At 43.4% G+C, this 12,971-nt stretch overlaps 1 protein-coding gene across 10 annotated transcripts in view; it reads right to left on the bottom strand.

Moving 5' to 3' along the window:
- The window catches only part of Ptk2 (protein tyrosine kinase 2), a 220,945-nt gene extending 208,212 nt beyond the window's left edge, over window positions 1-12,733 (bottom strand). For 9 of the 10 annotated variants that reach the window (XM_041672218.1, XM_041672219.1, XM_041672220.1 and 6 more), the window contains exon 1: window positions 12,575-12,696. The gene's annotated coding sequence lies outside the window, so the exon portion shown is untranslated. Of the gene's footprint in view, window positions 1-12,574 lie in introns of all 10 variants that reach the window. The other variant, XM_041672227.1, reaches the window with a different exon arrangement.
- Between the last annotated feature and the right edge of the window lie 238 nt (window positions 12,734-12,971).

Raw genomic sequence — 12,971 nt, 5'->3', positions numbered from 1 at the left:
GAATAGAGTCCAAAAGCCAACAGTGCACATTAACACCTCAGCTTCAACCAAGAAAAAGCACACATTTTCAGGGGCAGATAAAAAATTCTATTAACTTAAAACAACTAACAAGCAGTTTTGCATATGGATTGCTGTCCATTCCAGAGCAGAAACTATCACCTGCAGGCCAACCTGGCTTCACCTGATTCTGTACAACTCAAATGGTTATTAGAGTTTTACAAGGCTATATGATAACAGTGTGCCATTCATATGAAAATCACATAAAATTTACAGTTTAGAGTCCAGAAATAAAGTCTGGTTGTTCACAAGCAGCTCATCCCTTTACTAGCACCCTTCTGCACCTCCAGATCTAGGCACTGGTGACGCAGGTAGTCTAAGACCTGAATAGCCTGAAATATTCATTGTGTGGCCTTTATGCAGGCAATTATCCTACAGCATAACTGGGGTCTTAAACTGACACATCTTCCTTCCTCTGAGTTCTCAAAGCTTTTTTTTTTTCTTTAAAGATTTATCTTTTAGGATCAGGTGTGGTAGAACAAGCCTTTGATCCTAGCACTCAAGAGGTAGAGGCAGGTGGATCTCTATGTGTTCAAGGCCAGTCTGATCTATATAGTGAGGCCCTGTCTCAAAAAAGGAAAAATGACAAAAAATATTTATTTTATGTGCTTAGCCTGCATATATGCATGTGCAGCACATAAGTGCCTGGTGACTGAGAAAGCCAGAAGAGGGGATCAGATCCCTCGGAACTGAAGTTTTTGACCATTATAAGCCAACATGTGGGTGCTGAGACCCAAACCTGGTTTTTGGTGGTGGTGTTTGGTTTCTGGCTTTTATATTTTGAGACTTTTATATTTCATATGTAGCCCTGACTGGCCTGGAACTTATACATACATACATACACACACACACAGACACACACAGACACACACACACACACACACACACACACAAATTCAAATACACACCAGGCTGGCTTTGAGTGTACAGAGTGACCTGCCTTTGCCTCCCAAGTGTTAGTATTAATGGTATTCATCATCATCAGTCAAGCTGGTTTAGTTTTAATCAAATATGAAGGGGTGAAGTAAGAAGAACAGAGAAAATAGCCAGGAAATGAAGTCCCACCTCAGTGTCTGCTGAAGTCTCTTGTCTGCCCAGAGTCAAGAACTCCAACACTATTAAATCCATGCAGATTGCCCACATTAAAGCCTGGTGTGGCAGCTCATGCTTGTCATCCCAACACTCAGAAAACAGAAGCATGACAATTAGTTCTAGGTCAACCTGAGCTACATGGTACCTTATCAAAAAAAAAAAAAAATCCTTACATAGAGATAATACTCCTTTTATACAGAGATAAGTTAGAATGTTAAAATGGCATGAATCATGCTTATAGCCTGAGCATATGGGGCCTTATTTATTTCCCAATTGTAATCTTGCAATTAGTTATCTTATCTGGGAACCTGAACCAGGACTATAAACTTCACCTAGACTGGAAGCAAGTCAACTCCCTCTTGACCCACAGTTGACCTTTTCATCATATTCCCACCCACAGCACCTTAGTAGAGTTCTAAGACCTCACTGGAAAAAGGGAAAGAGGTGCACTCTAAAAGTCCTTTAAACAATGTAACTTCCAAATGTCACCACAATCACAGTATGGCTATTACATCAGGAGGGGCAGCCCTCTTGAGAACCGCACACTCACACTTGGGTGTGCCGGCCTCCCTCCAAGTAGGTGAAAGTTGTTTCTTAATAAACTCCAACTCTACCTGGTAGTGACTCATCCTGAAATTCTCTGCCTGCACAGTCGAAAGAGCAGTTTCACCTCAATGCAGATCCCTGAAATAACTACCAGGCCACTAAAGAGTCAGCATGGAGCTATGTTCCCTGGACATTCCTGCAACCAACAGCAGGGAAGGGAAGGGCACCAAACAAGGCCCTAGCCAAAGCTCCAGGTCCGTTTAGGGACCCACTGCGTTGATTACAGTGCTGGATAATTAAGACCCTGGGTGGTCTTATGACCACCTTTCTAAAGAAAGGTGTCATGAACTGTATCTCATTTGACAGAAGCATCAAGTTACAGCATATATGCTCCCAAAGCGAGTTCCTCTATTATATCTAAGTATAAACCAGAATCAACAAAGAGTCAGTAATATTAAACAGTAAATAGAGATGATAGCTAAAAGTGATGAAACCAGACAAAGTATGTTACAGCATTCTGGGGGTCTTTGTAAGGTATGGGGAGGACTAACCTGGAAGAATGCAAATATCCCACTCCCTTTGGGATACAATTTAGCAGACTGAGCAAAGATGCACAGATGACTGAGCACTTTAAAAACTGACAAACTTTTAATGTAAACATTTACTTCTAATAACTTATCTTTTGCGAAGCATTTAATTAGGCTAAGCACTATACCATCCTAGAGTATGAGACAGAGTATATCATTTAATTCTCTCAAAAAAAGAGCCTAGGGCTCTATTATTTGGCCCATTTAACTAACAAGGAGAAGCAAATGAAAAAACAAAAAACAAAAACAAAAAAACTAACAACTGAGCACAATACCAAAGGCCATAAGACCGTGCCCTTAATCAAAGCATCCCCAATAGTTTTTCCACTTCCAAACAGATTTCCCTCTTCACCCTTCCTTTCAACAGCAACCCTGCTATTCACAAGGTTGGCCCAAGAGCCAACAGCTTTGGCATCATCCTAGCTTTGTTTCTACTGTTGCAATAAAGACCACGGAGAATCTGCAATAGAAACAGAAGCCAGCTGGGTGGTGGCAGCGACACATGCCTGTAATCCCAGCACTCAAGAAGCAGAGGCAAGAGGATCGCTGTTAGTTCAAGAACTGCCTGGTCTACACAGCTGGTTCTAGGACAGCCAGGGCTACACAGAAAAACCCTGTCTCCAAAAAAAAAAAAAAGAGGAAGAATTAGAACAAGATACCTCCACAAAATGCTGAATTGGAGCCTCAAGTAAAACAAGATTCCCAAGAAATATATGTATATGCACGTTAAAATATAAAAATTGTAATTTAGCACTTGTACACACTATCTTGAGGTGTTTCGCCAATTCAAATTCATATCCTGTACACAGACAGTCTCCTACTTTCTGTTTGCTGAGGTCTCAACCCTGAAGGTAGGCCAAGGTCAACAACCACTCCCTGGGCTGCCCAGAAAGCAGCCTAGCTTTTTTTCTTCTGTCCTCATCATCTGCTCCTTTACCTTTACCTCCTCTCCCATACAGAACCTAAACCACAATCCAGCTTTCTGAACCCTCCTTCAGAGTGAAAGACAACTAGACAATGGCTGCTAGGAGTATCCCCAAGTTTCTTGAAATGAGAAATTGCAGTGCCCACCCAAAGCAGAAGGGACAGTAGAGAGTGCTTCAGGCATGTTCTCAGCTCCTAACAGCTGGAGGATAATCCCAAAACTGGAGATACATGTGTTACAAAGGGTATCCAACATATAGATCCCTGGCAACACTTACAGCCCAGCAACAAGAGAAACTAAGCAAGCCATCAGAGGTCTTTAGCTTTCCTGTCAGTATAAAGTCTGTGCTTCTGCTGCCTCTGGGTTTTTAGAAACTTAATCGGAGATGCATCAGTCAATCTGTACACAATCACCAACACCCGGACCCCCCTTGCTCTTTCCTATCACCCCAATCTTCCTCTCCACCAGGTTATCCTCCCACGGCCCCTCAAAGAGGGTGGTATAGATTTCCTGCCAACCAAAGCACTACACAGCTCTGCTCAGAAGTACACCCAAAGGCAGGGGCGTTAAAGGGAAAGGAATCTGGAACACAATGTTTTCACATCTTTCACGTCTGATTAGTAAGTGAAACACACACAAACACACACATACACACATACATGCATACATGACCTGCAAGCACAGTGATTCACAGAGGCAGTCAGATCTCTGTGTTTTGAGGCCAGACTAGTTATCTAGTCAGTTCCATGCCTGCCAGGAGCTACTTAATGAGTTCCTATCTCAAAACAAAACACTGACACTGTTTTCTACTGGGCATGCCCCTGGCCTCAAGAGTATCCTACAAATCACTTAGATCTATAGCTTACCTTATTATTATCTACAAAAAAAATTAACTCAAAATGGTGCTGGCAAGATGGCTCAGTGACTAAAGCACAAGACTTATGACCTTAGTTAGATCCACAAATGCAGTTAAAGGTATAGGGAGAGACTCAACTCCACAGTTGTCCTCTGACCACCACATGCACACCATTGCACACATGTGCTCTCATACAGAGGTTCTTAATTAACTCAAAATGAATTAGAACTAAATGTAAAACTAAAACTCCTTTAAACTCTTATGAAGGTAAGGAACCTTTGTGAACTAGAATTAAGCAATTCTTGACTATTTACAACAAAACACGATCTATACACCAGGCATGGAAGCACATGCTCAGAAAGCAGAGGCAGAAGACTAAACTGGCCTATATAATGAATTACAGGCTAGCCAGGGCTAATTATCTAGGTAGTGTTGTCTGAAGGTGGGATTCCAGCATGCAGATTTAGAAAGAAGAAATCAGAGCTGGGGACTAGTTGAGTAACTGTGAGCAAGACTGTAAAATAAATAAGTAAGGCTAGAAACATAGCTTAGTGGGAAAAGGAACGGAGAGAAGAACACAAAGAAAGCAAAGTGAGAGAAGGGAAAAGACCAAAAAAGGGGGTAAGGGAGGAAAAGCCAGAATCCCAAACATGCCCTGTTGCAGTGTTTCCAGACCTGCCTAAGCTACAGTCTGTGAGACCATCTCAGAACAACAGAAAGATGAAAATTAATTAGGTCCCTTCTTTATACTATACAACAAAACCAATTCCAAAGGAATTATAAAGATAGCAGTGAAAAGTTCAATTACACATTATTTATAAAGCAAAAATTTTATGATCTCAGGATAAGAAAAGATAGAAAAAGCACCAATTCAGTTGGGCAGTGGCGCACACCTTTAATCCCAGCACTCAGGGAGGCAGAGGCAGGCAGATCTCTGTAAGTTTGAGGCCAGCCTGGTCTGCAGAGCTGGTTCCAGAACAGGCTCCAAAGCTACAGAGAAACCTGATAAGAAAGAAAGAAAGAAAGAAAGAAAGAAAGAAAGAAGGAAAGAAAGGCAGAGGCAGGCACCAACTCTAAAAAGACTGAGAAACTAGACTCTCCATTAAACCTAACTTCAGTTCATCTAAAAATAACAAAGGAAGCTCAGTGAAAATAACCAGCAAAGTACATTTTAAATATAAAAAGAAAGCTCCAAGTCAATTTAAAAAAGACAAGAACCAAATGAAAATATGGGTCAAGTGGCCAGTAAGTACATAAAAAGATGTACGGTCTCATTATTACCAGGAAAGGACTATTTAAAGCACCAGAGCAGTAACACTACAGAAACCACCAGGAAGAGTGTAGAAGAGAGGCCATCCAGGAGCAGAGACGAGACCAGGGAAGAATGGCAATGGGAAAAAGGAATTTAAGCACAGAGCCACTAACTCTGTTACTGAAAACTCTCTGGGCCAGGCATTCTGAGGACATTAGAAGGGGACACTGAGTGTCACTAACTGTAAATTATAACTTCAACTCCACTAAATCATTTTAGACAGAAAGAGGTTGTTTCACGTGTGTTTTCCTTGCAATCTCATTTGTTATTTTTACTTTCACTGATTTGATGAGGGAGAGGGGCAGGTATTTTGCATCCCACCCACTGTTTAAATTTGGAATGCATGATAATTTCCTGTTTATCTCTGCTCCTTCTCTGCCTCTGCAACCACCTAGATATTCTAAAAAGTCACTTAGAACAAAGCCCTACAAAGTCCTCCTGTCTTTCTGATAAGATTCCCTCCAAACAGACGTCTTTTCTTTTATTTTTTTTAAATATTTATTTATTATGTATACAATATTCTGTCTGTGTGTATGTCTGCAGCCAGAAGAGGACACCAGACCAATGGTTGTGAGCCACCATGTGGTTGCCGGGAATTGAACTCAGGACCTTTGGAAGAGCAGGCAATGCTCTTAACCACTGAGCCATCTCTCCAGCCCCAACAGACGTCTTTTAGAAACTTCCCAGAGAGCTCTCTTTATTTTTACTACCCAAGTACCAACACACTGACAAAGACCCTGGTTACACATCTTTATCCGATTACCACCACAGTAGCATGAGAAAACTCTGGGGGACTGAAGAATAACAAAGTCCCTGCCACTAAGCTTGCAATACTCCCTTCAATAGATGCACTTAATTCTACATAGGGCATACAGATAAAAGCAAACTATTCATTTCACCTTTGCAGATTTTTTTAACTTTTATTTAGCCTTTCATCTAAAAAACAAACAAACAAAAAAGGGTGGGTTGGGGGTCAAAAGGCAAAAGAAAATGTACTAATCAAAGTGTACCTGCAATCTCAGCACTGAGGATAGGAATGATAGGCAACATTGAGGAAGAAAAGGGAATAGGGGTAAGAAAGGGAGGAAGAACAGTGGAAAGAGGGAAGAAGAAAGAAGAAAAGATAGATGGATGAATTAATTACACATACATATGAATTCAATGCTAGGCCTAAAATCAACTCATACAATAAATACTGCCTCATTAGTCACCCAAAGACTTGGCAATCACTCTGACTCTAGTAAATGCCAGCCAACTTTTCAGACCAAAACAAAAGCATCAGGGAACTTAACTTTGCCTTAAGTACCAACGCGTACACTCCTATTTGCCACAGTCAAACAAACTTCTCCTTCAATGCAAATTGTTCATTTAAACTCCAAACCAAGACTCAAAAGACTTAAGTAGTCTTAGCATAAAACATGAAAAATAAAAAAATAGTTAAGACGTGTTCTGAAGATCTGAAAAATGCTTACAAAAAACAAAAACCAGCCGAGACTTCTTAAACGAGAGCAAACACATATCTAAAATCATGACCTGTATTTCAAACTGCTCTAAGGCAGAGGTTCCCAGAAAACAAGTTTAAGCAGCTTAGGGGCTATTTCACAATCACACAAGATTATAAGTCAATGGTTTTCAACCTTCCTATGCTACGACCCTTTAATGCAGTTCCAATGCATTGACCACCCCCCATCATAAAATTATTTTCATTGCTACTTCATAACTGTAATTTTGCTACTGTTATGAATCATTATTTAAATAACTGATATGTAGGATATCTATATGATATTTGACTCCTGTGAAAAGGTTGTCCGACTCCCCAAAGGGGTTCAAGACCTACAGATTAAGAAACACTGTTCTAGGTGAAGATAATGTTTCTATGCTGTCACCACTTGAAAACAGTGAATGAGCTAGCAGGAGCTGGAGTGTTCATCTGTGAGTTCTCTGCATGGTACAGCAATGCTGAAGGACGGAAGCACTGACTGAGAAAGACCAAACAACAACCTCTAGAACAGATTCTGTACCCAAATGCTAGTTTTCCTTATCTGTGAGAGAACTGTCACCTGTCATTCTAAACATTGCACCTGGACAGCATCCGCGTAAAGACTGTGAGCAAGGTCACAGACACACTTGTACAATGTGTAACTGCCACACTCCTTTACATGGCTGTAGGCTATGTCAAGCACTAGAAAAAAGCGTTCAGTAAAGTCAGCTGATCAACACAGACTATCCTAGAGCATGACAGGTCCTTTCATTTTTTTTTTCATTTTATTTTCTGTAGTGTTGGGAATTGAACCCAGGGCCTGGCACACACTACTAGGCAAGTGCTTTATCACTGACCTACGCACTCAGCATGGATCCTTTCGAAATCCCACTCATTTTGTATCACTTTGAACAACTGCTCCCTTCACACCTGAGCTGAATCCTAATGTATAAGACTAATTCCTATAAAACCTAATTCCTTTATAAATTTCTATAAAGAAACCTTCAAAACTATTAAATGACAGAGTAGTATATTTCCTGATCCCCGTAGATCTGAGTGACCCAATTCTACAATAATTAACACACCTGGGTTCTTCCACTCACTCAACAAGACTATATCATAGGCACTGGGGTGCACTGGGAAATAAAAGGGAGCTTCTGTCCTCCTGGAGGACAATGAATCATCTAAAAACAGAGAACACACAAAATCACTCACAAAGATGATCATATGGCACTTCGGTCAAGTAAAAGTAGAAACTGCAAGTGCCTACAATCCAAGCCACATGATGATAGGAATTTTAACAAAAACTGGCAGGAGGGAGACCCCAGACACAGACAACCCACAAGCAGAACAAGAAGTCCTTTTGAGGGTTGGTTTTGGTCCATTAGCCCCCCCAAAATGGAAGCGAGTATGTCTTAAAAGCAGGATGGAAAAATTCCAGACTGGTGAGAATGAGTACATTCACTTCAGAAACCTTTACAGCAGTGATTCTCAACGTATGGGTTGAGATCCCTTTGGGACCTGCATATCAGATATTTACATTGCAATTCATAAAGGTAGCAAAACTACTGTTATGAAGTAGCAATGCAATAGTTTTATGGTCGGGGTCACACAACATGAGGAACTGTATTAAAGAATCACAGCATTAGGAAGATGAAAACCACTGCTCTACATGGACACAGTGTGTTAAAAATTATAATTTCCTGGGGTTCTACACAGGGCTCATGCTTCTGAGAGAAACACAGTTTTCCCTTGCTTTCCATAAACTCTTCTCCTTACATACAATAACCCCCCAAAAAAATTACCCACAAAAAGCCTTGAGGCTGTGTCAGTCACTAAAGCAAATAAGAAGCAAAAATCACTACTCCACTCTTTTAGTTTTTCAAGATAGGGTTTCTCTGTGTAGCTTTAGAACCTGTCCTGGAACTCACTCTATAGACCAGGCTGGCCTCAAGCTCACAGAGATCCGCCTGTCTCTGCCTTCCGAGTACTGGGATTAAAGGCGTGCACCACCACCGCCCAACCACTAACCCACTCTTATGTATCTGTATTTAACTAATTCTTAGCCAATTTCAAATAACCAAAATTTTGATAGTCAATGATTAACCTATATTACGCTGGTTAAGTCAGAAGCTGAAGTCCTAAAAGTATCAATAGAAAACCTAGATATCTAAACTTCCCAGACAACATCACTCACATTCTGAAGACTAGTTACGCTGTGTTGAGCCCCACAGGCCTGATGGACCACAGCTCCCCTCCGGAGTCCTGCCTATAAGGGCCAAGCAACCTCAGCAAGTTACTCTAACTTCAACCTCCAGGTCTTCCGTGTACACTGAAGACTGCATAGCACCTGCAGCCCAGTGGTTCTCATAGGTACAGAAGACTGAAGCAGAACTCCCACTCAAGACTGGGAGGGAAAGGCAACAATTCTAATTCAGAGTCCTGATCCTCTCCGAGGTTTCATATGAAAGCAGTGACACACACAGGGGACCCAGTGATAAGATCACTCCCCTAGTATAAGATCACATTCCAAGTATGATTCCAGTTATTTTTCAGCAAAGGGAAATACACACCACTGAGGTCTGCATACAATTACTTTAGTTAACTTTAAGGCTGGTAAGAAAACATCATCATGACCACAAACTCTGAACACCACTAGTGACACTCCCTAGGCTTCCAGCTCCAGCAGCACATTCATGTCAACTCTATCCCACTTCCATGAGTGTGCATGCTGATTAGAGACAACCCAAACCGAAAGCTGAATCACACAGACTTCACTACATTGTATCTCCATACTCGAACCTAGTAAAAATAAATTTTAAAGATTACAGATTATAGGTTTTATAATCAGCAACAACTTTCAGGAGTTCTGACTACAATCTGGCACAATTCCTAGAAATCAGTTGAAGAAACTAGGATATATAAATTTAATTTCTTCTGCAAGAGGCTGCTTTTTTTTCCATAGTCATAATGTAAAATAAAACTTCTGCAAATATGATGTAAAGAAACAAAGCCAAAAAAAGATTAAATATCCACTATTAATGCAGTTCAGACACACCTTCTCAATGTAGTCTAATGAGACCAGGAAGCCTCGGAACCTGGAGAATCCTGGAGGTGTGGAGCGTAATACCTGACAAGTGGCTACACTCTTAAGCAGACTAGAGTGTATCACTACCACCACACAGACACTCACTTTGTCCACCTTTTAAATTTCTTGCATTTTAAGTAATTCTAAAGGCACCAGTAAAAGTCCTTAAAGATTCCAACGCAATTTATTGCTGATTATTTAAGGAATCTTAGTAGGGGAAATTATAATGAAAATAAGTACTCACAATGGTAGACTCCAAGCTTTAAGGCAAAGTCCGCAGAAACTAAGACTCTCTGGTTATTTTGATCATTTGCAGTGCTGGAGCTCAAGCCCAAAGCTTCACGACCGCTCTCTGTAGTGACTACAACAACAACCACTTCAAATATTAACACAGGAAAACTTTTTATGTAGGCTGATGAGACGGCTCCACAGAACTGGCACTTGCCTGGCAACCTGAGTTCAATCTCTGGAATCCACAGAAAGGTGGAAGACAAGAAGTGATTACACAAAGTTCCTCTGGCTTCCACTTGAACACACCAACCTGCACATATCGTGCACACACAAGTAATAAAAAAGTTATCACTTAATGTGACTGAAATTCAAAACAAGTGATCTAGGTGAAAGTCCATCTAAACTGAAAATGTCCAATCCAAGCTAAAAGATGTGCACACTATATTAACATGTGACATCTTTTGTAACTCAGACAATTTTAATTATTTTCTCAAAATTATGACACTATAAAGGGGAAGGGTTCCCTGCAAAAATTCCTATGAACAAAGTCCCTACTTCTCTTACTCAAACTAGTATCCCATAAGAGTGCTGTCAGAATTAGTTTTACTATATTATATAGTGTAATATAAAATCCTTTCTTCCACAGGCTCAGTCATCTTTAAGCAACTATCTTTAACACAATTGTCTTGGAGGGGACCACAGTGCCTTTCACACTTATCACACAACTAATGAGCTAACTCCCCGGCTCACAACTGTCTTTCGGATATTTCTCCAACTTCCTAGTGAGAAGAGTTATCTAACCAGCTCCGGAACAGGGTTTTGAGGACTGACGCATTATGTAATTCCCAACAACAGGCTTAGAGCTCTAAACTACTTCACATACCCGTGTCCTCGCTACAGCCTCCTCCCACTTTTCACTGCTACAGCTGGAACTCCACCCCCAACACTTCCTCGTTTAGTGGGCTGCCAGTCTCAAAAACAGTAGGTCCCATCTACTCTAGAGAGTTTGCTCCAGCTCTTCTTCCCCACAGTATGTATTTTGCGCCAAAAAGATTTACCTGCCGGGGCATCATCTCTGCATGATTCTCACTGTACTAAAAGCTGTGACTTATGGCTCTCTCCCAGACACAAGCCACCTTCTCCTGTAGATCACGAATAAACTGGATTAAATGACAACTGTCCCGAATAAAATTCTTTCCAAGAAGATGTACTAGTGTAGCGTTTTGATAAATTCAAGTGTCCAGAGAGAAGGTCAGGGATTGGCCCACCTACAATAGCCACAAATATAAAACAACTGCACTCACGATGACACTGGGACTCCTCGTCCTTGTCCTAAAGTTTCCTGTTTGGGCTGTTTGGACCGGGGGCGTGGCTTAGTAGCCCAGTACTAACCACGTGGAAAGAAGCCCCGGGTTCCATCCTCAGAAAAAAAGTTCATGTTCAAATACTAATATGGATGGAACTATTATCTATAGTGTACCTCCACAAAGATATGTAGCATGCTAATGTTACATGATTTCTTTTAATCCACATACCTCTGTCCCAGGCCACTGCTCAGAGACTAGTCTTTCAAAGGAGAGACTTTTCATTCCTCGCTTAATGAGCAGACAGACAGACACAGACACACACACACAGTGTGAGACGCTGGTATTTCACTTCAAGTAGCAATAGCCTATTATCACGACCATGATAAAGCTTCCATTCTAACTAGAAATGCCAGTGCTGGTCAAGATTTAAAACAGACCGGCAAACTCTTGCCGTGCCTTCAGCTCCAGCCTATTTCAACCAGTCCCCATAATCACTACAGTATTGCTATTATCTCAGTCCCACTGCCAAACACCCAGCTGCAGTCTAACTATGCAAGAATGAGACACTGTTGAAATGGCTTTCAAAGAAAAAAAAGCAACTTTCTCCTCAGTGCGTTTCTCTACAAAAAAACTCACAATTAAACGACACAAGTGCGCGCACACAGACACCCTCGCTCCTTAGAGCGGTGCCACAAAAGCAGCCTGCGAGGACCGGCGGGGACAGGCAGCGCGCCGCGGCGGGGCTGGGTGGGGGCGGAGGGAACTTGGGCAGCACAATGACTCCAGGGTTCCTACGGTCGCCCTGAAAGCCACGCGCGGACCACCCCGCACTCCGCCTGCCGTCCCCTTTGTTTTTCGGCTCTCGGGCCTCCAGGGTCTCCGCCGCGCCCGTCCCGCCGTACCGGACCCCGCGGCCTCCTGCACCCCGGCCCGCGGCCTCCTTAGCTCTCGGGGCCCGGCAGCCCAGACGTGGAGCGAGGCCGGGTCACGGCGGGGGCCGTGTCCGCCGAAGCCCGCACCGCGGCCCGTGCCGCCCATCGCCCTGAGCCCGCGCCTCCGCCGCCGCGACCCGTGGCCCGCGACCCGCACTCACCGGCCGCCGCTGAGTGCGCGAGGCTGAGGCGGACAGACGGCAGCGGGGCGGCGCCGGCACAGGCGGCCGCGCTCTCTCCCACGCGCACGCCGGCCGCACGGCGGTCCGGCCCGCGGCGGTAGCGGTGGCGGCGGGCTCGCGCCCTCGGGCCGTGCTGAGTCGGCGCGGACCCGCGCGTGCGCCGTGGGTAAGAGCGCGCGCCCACACCTCGCGGCGCGCGACGCCTCACCTCAGCGCGGAGCTCCACGCATGCGCAACTCGGCCCGCGCCTGCGCAAAGGCGGCGGCGCGCCCCGCTCCGGGTGAAGTCTATCCCAGCTGTGCGGGCGTGGCGACGGCCGCGGACAGCGCTGTTCCGGGATGACGAGGTGGCCGGAGTGGCCCCAGATGGGTCTGCG

This window comes from Microtus oregoni, unplaced genomic scaffold, assembly GCF_018167655.1.
Source record: "Microtus oregoni isolate MIOR12 unplaced genomic scaffold, Mior012 000022F_ref0000154, whole genome shotgun sequence".
Taxonomy (NCBI): domain Eukaryota; kingdom Metazoa; phylum Chordata; class Mammalia; order Rodentia; family Cricetidae; genus Microtus; species Microtus oregoni.
Note: the sequence above shows the minus strand (reverse complement) of the source record. Positions and strands in the feature narration are given on the sequence as shown.